The sequence below is a fragment of the Mandrillus leucophaeus genome, unplaced genomic scaffold, assembly GCF_000951045.1.
Source record: "Mandrillus leucophaeus isolate KB7577 unplaced genomic scaffold, Mleu.le_1.0 Scaffold905, whole genome shotgun sequence".
NCBI lineage: Eukaryota > Metazoa > Chordata > Mammalia > Primates > Cercopithecidae > Mandrillus > Mandrillus leucophaeus.
Genome location: NW_012109864.1, coordinates 3574 through 11788, shown reverse-complemented (window position 1 = coordinate 11788; position 8215 = coordinate 3574). Strand labels below are relative to the sequence as shown.

Here is an 8215-nt window from a genome sequence, read left to right as displayed (position 1 = left end):
TGTCCAGAGACTTGGCTGTTGTAGAAAAAATTATAAATTAAAGATAAGAGGCTTTATTCTCTTACCTGAAAGTAAAGGAGGATATTTCATTCATCTTTCTTTTTTAAAAAAAAAAACATTTAGATTACACGTAGATAGTTTTCTCTGCTTTTTGGAAATATATGTAAATCATAGTAACAGCTATATAAACCTTTTGTTATTCTTTCTGACTCAGAATTGTCTTCATCTAGGACCTCAGAACCATTGCTTTGTTTTTGCTTTGGCAAAGGTTTTTTTGTTTGTTTGGTTGGCTTTTTTTTGTTGTTGGTTTTTTAGTCTTTTAAAATAGACACAAATTTGTTTAAAGCTTTTTTTTTTTAGACAGAGTTTCACTTTTGTCACCCAGGCTGAAATAAAATGGCATGATCTGAGCTCCCTGCAACCTCCACCTCTCAGTTCAAGTGATTTTCCTGCCTCAGCCATTCAAGTAGCTGGGATTAGAGGCTCCTGCCACCACCCTCGACTACTTTTTTGTATTTTTAGTGGAGATGGGGTTTTGCCATGCTGGCCAGGCTAGTCCCAAACTCCTGACCTTAGGTGATCCACCCGCCTTGGCCTCCCAAAGTGCTGGGATTACAAGCATGAGCCACCACACCTGGCTGTTTAAAGCTTACTTTAAGAGCACACAAAAGTTGAGCACAAAGATAAGATTAAATTTTGCAACACAGAATGATAAAGAATTAAAAGGATACTCAGTAAATTTTTTTGACAGAAAACTGATTATCCAAGGTAATTATCTCATATTTGCAGACTGAAATACTTACACTGCAAAGGCAAGAACAGTTCAGTTTATTCACTAAATAGTGGAGTCTGTAGGTGTACCTTGGTTTCTGTTACTTCAGTACAATTAGTATAGTTAGGTGTAGTGTTTGTAGACAACTTGCATTCACATAAATTAGATAACAATTTGTACAATAGTATGAATAGAAGGCCACAATATTTGAATAAATCCCTTAATTAGTCATTTTAATATTGTTATTTATACTCTTGAACTATATAGTGTTTTAACTGAATTATGGTTATAGATATTTTTAAAGTTCTACATACATTATGACAAGTACTTTAAAATTATTATACTTAGATATTTATAGCTAATATCCAAAGAAAATTCACTACAAAATTGTTATAGTAGATATTAGTTTGACATGCTTATTAATTTATCCAATAGGGATAATTATAGGTAAACATGGTTTGTGTCTTTCATTTCACTAAATTCGAATGCTGCTATTACAGGACAAATAAACATGACGGGTGATGTGACGACCCAAAACCATAATAACTCTTCAGTTAGCTATGTTGCAAGCTCAAATATATTCCACTGTATAACAAAGTCAGATTCCAGTTTTTCATGAAAAAGTGCTGGTGAAAATTGTCAGATGTATTCCAGTGTAGATCCCCAATTCACTGGTTAGGAGATGGGAGGGCAGAAGACATGAAAAAGAACCCTTGTAAAATTCTGCTGAGAGCATGCCTTTTTTTTCATAATGCTCATGTTTCTCACGCTGACACGCTGAGAGTAGCTGTGCATTCTGAGTGTTTTGAGAAAAATTCCTTTTGGGGGATTATCTTCTGACCAAGTTTGTTAGTCTTACATCTAATCTGAGTTTTTTCTTGAAGATGCTTTTAACTTATTTTTTCTTTCAATATAATCTTGCTCAGATTGAGAGCTGTTTTTCTCTCCAGTGCGTTGGGTGTCTGTTTCAGAAGCCCTGTTAGTATCCCATGGTCTCTATGAATGAGATGGGTTGTCACACGGAGAATTCTTGGAGCTATCTCTATCTGGATTCATGCTGGAAATCTAGCAGTATTTTTTTTTTTTATGTCACCATTATAAATAGAAACTGAGGCTGAAATACTGCTCCCATTCCCATTACTGTGAAGGTGCAGTTCTTCTGAGAGTAAATTGTGAAGGAGCCTTGCAGGCTCTTCTCCCTGCAGCCCAAGCTTCACTCTCTGATGTGACACTAGAATGCTACTGTGGCATTGGGGTTCATGTAAGATGTGAGCTAGCAGCTTTGAGCTGTGTGTTGTGGACTGTGTCTCAGTGGAAGTTGGTAGGCGTAAAGAGAGGACCCTGGCCATCAGGAGAACCCAAGCAGTGTGCTTGAACCCAGTCCTCCGGGAGTAAAGAGCCATTGCTTTAAAATGCATATAGCCAAAACCATAACACCCTATTCAACAATTTCAGTAGGAGAGTGAGAGCCTGTCTTATCAGCAGGGTCCTGGCTTCAAGTTGCAAAATTACCTCCTATCGTGAAAAGGTAAAAAGTTTATTTTGTGATTGCATAACCAATTAGCATACATGGATGGCCTCCCTAATTACCAGTGAATTTAGGATGAACTGTACATGACATCGTGCTATAAATTCTTCTACTTTTGGACTAGTTATGGTGATTCTCTCTCTGTCTTTCCAATCTCTTAAGCAGATTCACTGTGATGCATGTCCTATTCTGGTTTAATTTTGTAATAAAACAGTATACTTTCTGTTCTATCATTGTGGAGTTTCTCTGGGGCTAGAGAAAGTTTTTATTTTATTATTTCACAAACACTGTCTAGAATTACCAGAATTTCACCACATTGACCAGGCTGGTTATGAACTTGTGACCTCAAGTGATCCACCTGCCTCAGCCTCCCAAAGTGCTGGGATTACAGGTGTAAGCCATCACCCCAGCCACAAATTCACTTGTACCTGTATAGATTTCAGACAACTAGAATCTTTGTTCCCAGGTTAAAATCCTCAAGCTTGGTCCAAATAAACTGTCTACTTATATTCATGTTGTGTCATCTGTTTTTCCATTTCTGTAAACTATTATCTAGAAGAGCAGCTTCTGTGAGGGGACCTCTCTTTCAATTGTACTTTACTTGCTGTAACACCCAAAAATGCAGAGTGAGGTTAATCCCACCCAGAATCTGCACATAAGTTCTGTCCTCTGCCTGGAATTTACAAGACAGGCCAAGACTTTGGATTGAAAATGTACAGAAAACTAACTGGAGGCATTTTCTGCATTGTGAAATGTCAACACAGACATCTTGAAGCCTCCCTTTGAGAGTGTGGCTTTTTGAGCTCTTCATATCTAGTTCGGTGACCTGCTACATGTTCTACATTCTGTGAGAGGTTCCGAGAGTAAATAGAATCTGATGGCCAAATCTGTAAATGTAAAGAAGCATCTTAGGAGTGAAAGATCAAGGCCAGAAAGTATCCAGAGCCATAGCCACAGCTACACCTACCAGTAAAATGCAAGACTTGAGTAGAGTATTCTTGTCCTTCCTGTTACTCAAGAGCTAGAATCAGGACAGGTGATCCAGGTTCTGGAGCTCCACGAGAGCAGTTCCATTTTTCATTTAGAATCAGCCTGTCTCTTTTGCCTGATTTATCATTGGGCAGTCAACCTAGGGTAACTGGGAACCCTCTTACAATTACCTAGCCATCTTTGAAACATTTGAGAATACATGAATGAACTAAGGTGGTATATAATGCTTCTTTAAAACAAAATTTTAAAAAATTCAATAAAGGAAATCTTTATCTTGTTTGAACAATGCATTCTGAAAAGGTTAAACTTCAGAAATTATTTAAAGGTAAATAAGATTGGCATCCATAAGGAATACTATTTATAAAATAAATGCAGTTATAGAGGCTACTTTAAGGAATAAAATTTGGACTTCTGAGTATGATGAGTGCACAATAATGGACCACTGTCTTGGGGAACACAGTTTGGCATTACAGCACACAGACTGGCATCGTCTGTACATGGCGTTGCTCCATTTTTCTCAGAAAAAGAGTAGGTACATTTTGTCAGCTGTTTTTTGTTTGTTCCCAAGGAGCATATATGCTTAACATCATTAAGAAGACAAAAATAAAATCTGAAGGAGGGCAGCCCTTTTCAACAGGAAGGCAGGGTGTGGCTTATGTGTCTCTGTTTAGCACTGCCAGGCAGTTTGGCAGCAACTGTAGTTACCTTTTGCATGATTCAGTTCTAACTCTGCCAGTTCCAGTAATTTTTTCTGAATGCAGCCACGCTTCTTGTCTTAAAATCTATAAGTTCTTGTTTTGCAGACTGAGATTTTTTTTTCAAATTTCTGACTACATAATTGTTGGAAAGTTTTAGCCAGCAGAACATCTTTATTTTTTGCTCTTGCTTTATCCAGTGCTTTATTAGCATTTTCATAATCCACTGGTGACCTAGACCTTCAATACAGGGATCCTTAGCAGCTTGAGTGTCTCTTAAGTAATATTTTTAAGGGTCAGAAAGTTCGAGGGCCTCATCAGCGGACACTCACGCTTCTATTTTTCTTGTTTCATCAAACATTTCTGAAACTTTGAGAAAAAACTTTCATATATCTGTAGAATCCTAAGTTCCTAAAGCATATAATGAAGAACCAATTCTATTGTAATCATCTGCAGCACTTTTGTGGGACCTTGTCATTCTACCAGAGTTAACAGATGCATCCTTAACTCAATTATGATATTCTAAAAGAAATGTTCGTTCATGTTCAAAGAAATTATCTACATCCTTTACTCCTGAAACAATTACTCCATCTGCTGATTTAACCATGTTTTTAAAGAAATCTTCAAGTTTCTCTTTTTATTTGTCCTCGCACACTCAAATCTTGATTATATTCCAAGAAGACATGGAAATTTAAATATTTTCTCAAAATAGGATGTGCTGTCACATGATATAGGAACACTTCATGGATTGCAACTGTCTTCTTGAATATTCCCAAATATTCAGCTTCCAGTCCCTGTTTCATCTTTGTGAATTCTTCCTTTGTCATTGACCCTTCTTCTCCAAGCTTCTGTACTTTTTCCCTTGAAGCATCAAAATCAGGTCTTGGTGGTGCTGGTGAAATGATGTAACCTGCATAGTCTTCATTTATAACAAAGGAATCGTGACACCAGATAAATTGCTTGTGTTGCTGAACAACAGAAAACTCATTTTGTTTAAAATTTGGCAATAAACTTTTTGTGTGAACAGTGAATTTTACTTTATCCCACTCACTAAGAGCATCAGAGATGTCCACCTGCAGAGGAGGATCACTTTGAAGATCTACATTTATTGCTTTAAGTCCACAGTTCTCTTCCCGAGAGGAAGTCAAGGCCATCATCCAGGTCTTCCATCATGGCTGCTCCCCAGGATGATAGTTTGTGTAACAAACAGAGATATTGTCAGATTACGTACATCCATATAGAATAGAACATGATAGTACGCACAGCATATGCACGTAAACTGCCAAAATGTGATGTGAAGTTTGGCCTAACCAATTACACTGCAGCGTATTGTACTGGCCTGCTGCTGGCCTACAGACTCCTCAATAGGTCAAGATCTGTGACCTATGCCATGGACAAGATCTGTGAAGGCCAAGTGGAGATGACTGGCAATGAATACAATGTGGAAAGCACTGATGGTCAGCCAAGTGCCTTTACCTGCTATTTGGATGTAGGCCTTCCCAGAACTACCACTGGCAATAAAGTTTTTGTTCCTGAAGAGAGCAGTAGATGGAGGCTTGTTTATCCCTCACAGTACCAAACAATTCCCTGGTTATTATTCTGAAAGCAAGGGATTTAATGCAGTAGTACACCAGAAACACATCATAGGCCAGAATGTTGCAGATTACATGCACTACTTAGTGAAGGAAGATGAAGATGCTTACAGGAAACTGTTCTCGCAATACATAAAAAAAAGCATAACTCCAGACATGAAGGAGATATATAAGAAAGCTCATACTGCTATGCGAGAGAATCCAGTCTATGAGAAGAAGCCCAGGAAAAAAGTTAAAAAGAAGTGGAACCGTCCCAAAATGTCCGTTGCTCAGAAGAAAGGTCGAGTAACTCAAAAGAAGGCAAGCTTCCTCAGAGCTTATGAGTGGGCTTCTGAGAACTAAACCAAACAATTTTCAATGAGGCTTTTTCAGATAAAGAAAATAAACTTATTGACAGCAACATTTAAAAAGAAAAATTAAATTTATAAGCAGCAAAACATTCAAGAGATTACTTGGGTTCTGTTAAAGGCATTCAGTTTCAAAATGGAAACAGAGCATTAAAGTTTGGAAAATTTGCAGCCTGACAATGCAATAGAATAGAAAAGCTCATTTTTTGGAGGAGAAATATAAGCCAGCTGTGGGAAAAATGTCTCCAGGTCATGACAGAGATCTTCTCCACTGGCCCCTCCATCACAGGCCCAGAGGCCTAAAAGAAAAAGATGGCTTTATGGGTAAGGTCCAGGGCTTCCCTGCTCTGTGAAGCCTAGGGACTTGATACCCTGTATTCCAGCCACTTCAGTCATGGCTAAAAGGGGCCAAGGTAGAGCTCAGGCTGTTGCTTCAGAGGGTGGAAGCCCCAAGCCTTGGCATCTTCCATATGGTGTTGAGACTGCAGGTTCATGGAAGTCAAGAATTGAGGTTTGGCACCCTCCACCTAGATTTCAGAGATATATGGAATGGATGTCCAGGCAGAAGGTTGCTGCAGGGGTGAAGCCCTCATGAATGAACATCTGCTAGGATAGTACAGAAAAAATGTAGGGTTGGAGCCCCCACACAGAGTCCTTACTGGGGCACTGCCTTGTGGAGCTTTGAGAAGAGGGCCATTGTCCTCCAGATTCCAGAATGGTAGATCCACTGACACCTTGCACCATGTGCCTGGAGAAGCCATAGACAAGCTCATGAAGGCAGCCAGGAGAGAGTCTGTACCCTGAAGAGCCACAGGGGTGAAGCTGCTCAAGACGATGGGAACCCACCTTTTGCATCATCATGACTCAATGCAGGACATCGAGTCAGAGGAGATCATTTTGGAGCTTTAAGATTTGACAGTCTTGCTTGATTTTGGATTGCGTGGGGCCAGTAGCCCCTTTGTTTTGGCCAATTTCTCCCCTATGGAATGACTGTATTTACCCAATGCTTGTATCCCCTTTATATCAGGGAAGTAACTAACTTGCTTTTAATTTTACAGGCTCATAGGCAGAAGGGACGTACCTTGTTTCAGATAAGATATTGAACTGTGGACTTTTGAGTCAATGCTGAAATGAGTTAAGACTTTGGGGTACTGTTGGGAAGGTATGATTGGTTTTGCAATGCAAAGACATTAGATTTGGGAGGGGCCGGGGTGGAATGACATGGTTTGGCTGTGTCCCACCCAAATCTCATCTTGAATTGTCATTCTCAGAAGTCATGGTAAAAACATGGTGGGAGATGATTCAATTATGGGAGTGGGTCTTCCCTGCACTGTTCTCGTGATAGTGAATGCATTTCAGAATATATGATGGTTGTAAAAATGGGAGTTTTCCTGCACAAGCTCTCTCTTTGCCTGCCACTATCCATGTAAAATGTGACTTGCTTCTCCTTGTCTTTTGCCATGATTGTGAGGCCTCTCCAGCCACACAGAACTGTAAGTTCATTAAATCTCTTTCTCTTCCCAGTCTCCAGTATGTCTTTATCAGCAGCGGGAGAACAGACTAATAAAAACTAGCAACTGAATAAAAGGTTGAATTATGCATCATATGGTAGGTAAATAAATGTGTGCAAAAAAACTTGGGCTTTATTTTGGCCACGTTCTTTATATTGTTGTGACTTTTGGTGTTTTTACCTGAAGGACTATTTATGAACAGAAGGGTTGTTATTATTATTTGTATTTCTGTTACCTTACTAAAAACACATATTCATCTTTAAATAAAATTATCCTAGGAAACCTTAAATATTTGTTTAAACGGCTTATTAGTATATGATATGAAATTGACAGGGAAGAGGCTATAAAAGGTTTAAATTACACAAACTCTGAGATAAAAATTTATCTTAGGTAAGCTTAGGAAAAACAAAACTGGAAATATCCACAGTGGCATAGAGAACCAAATTCTTGCTAGGGTCCACTCCCTGTCCCAGTCCTGTTCAGATTCACCCCTTTTGAAGGCCTTATTTAGGTCTGGCCCTACCCTGGAGTCTCCCCTCACAGAACTGATTATAAAATATCAGTTTGGGGTGATGAATCCTTTCCACTTTTAGAGCTGGTGCTCACAATTTTCTGAAACAGAAAAGCAATACATGAGAAACATAAAGCATGAATTTTAGAGTCTTTTTAAAATTATTAAAACCAGTGCTTGCAGAGACATTTTATTTAGCAACTTGTTTTCCATTCCTGCAGAGCTAGTAGTTGCTCCCCAAGCCACAAGAAGTAAATATAAACACAATA

The 8215-nt window shown here is 38.8% G+C and overlaps 2 pseudogenes across 1 annotated transcript; one reads left to right on the top strand and one right to left on the bottom strand.

The window, feature by feature from the left end:
- Positions 1 to 3832: 3832 nt before the first annotated feature.
- LOC105531785 lies at positions 3833 to 5161 on the bottom strand (annotated as a pseudogene). Its single transcript, XR_001004855.1, has one exon. The product of XR_001004855.1 is annotated as a sorting nexin-6 pseudogene (transcript).
- Positions 5162 to 5172: 11 nt separating this feature from the next.
- LOC105531784 lies at positions 5173 to 5919 on the top strand (annotated as a pseudogene).
- The last annotated feature ends 2296 nt before the right edge of the window (positions 5920 to 8215 follow it).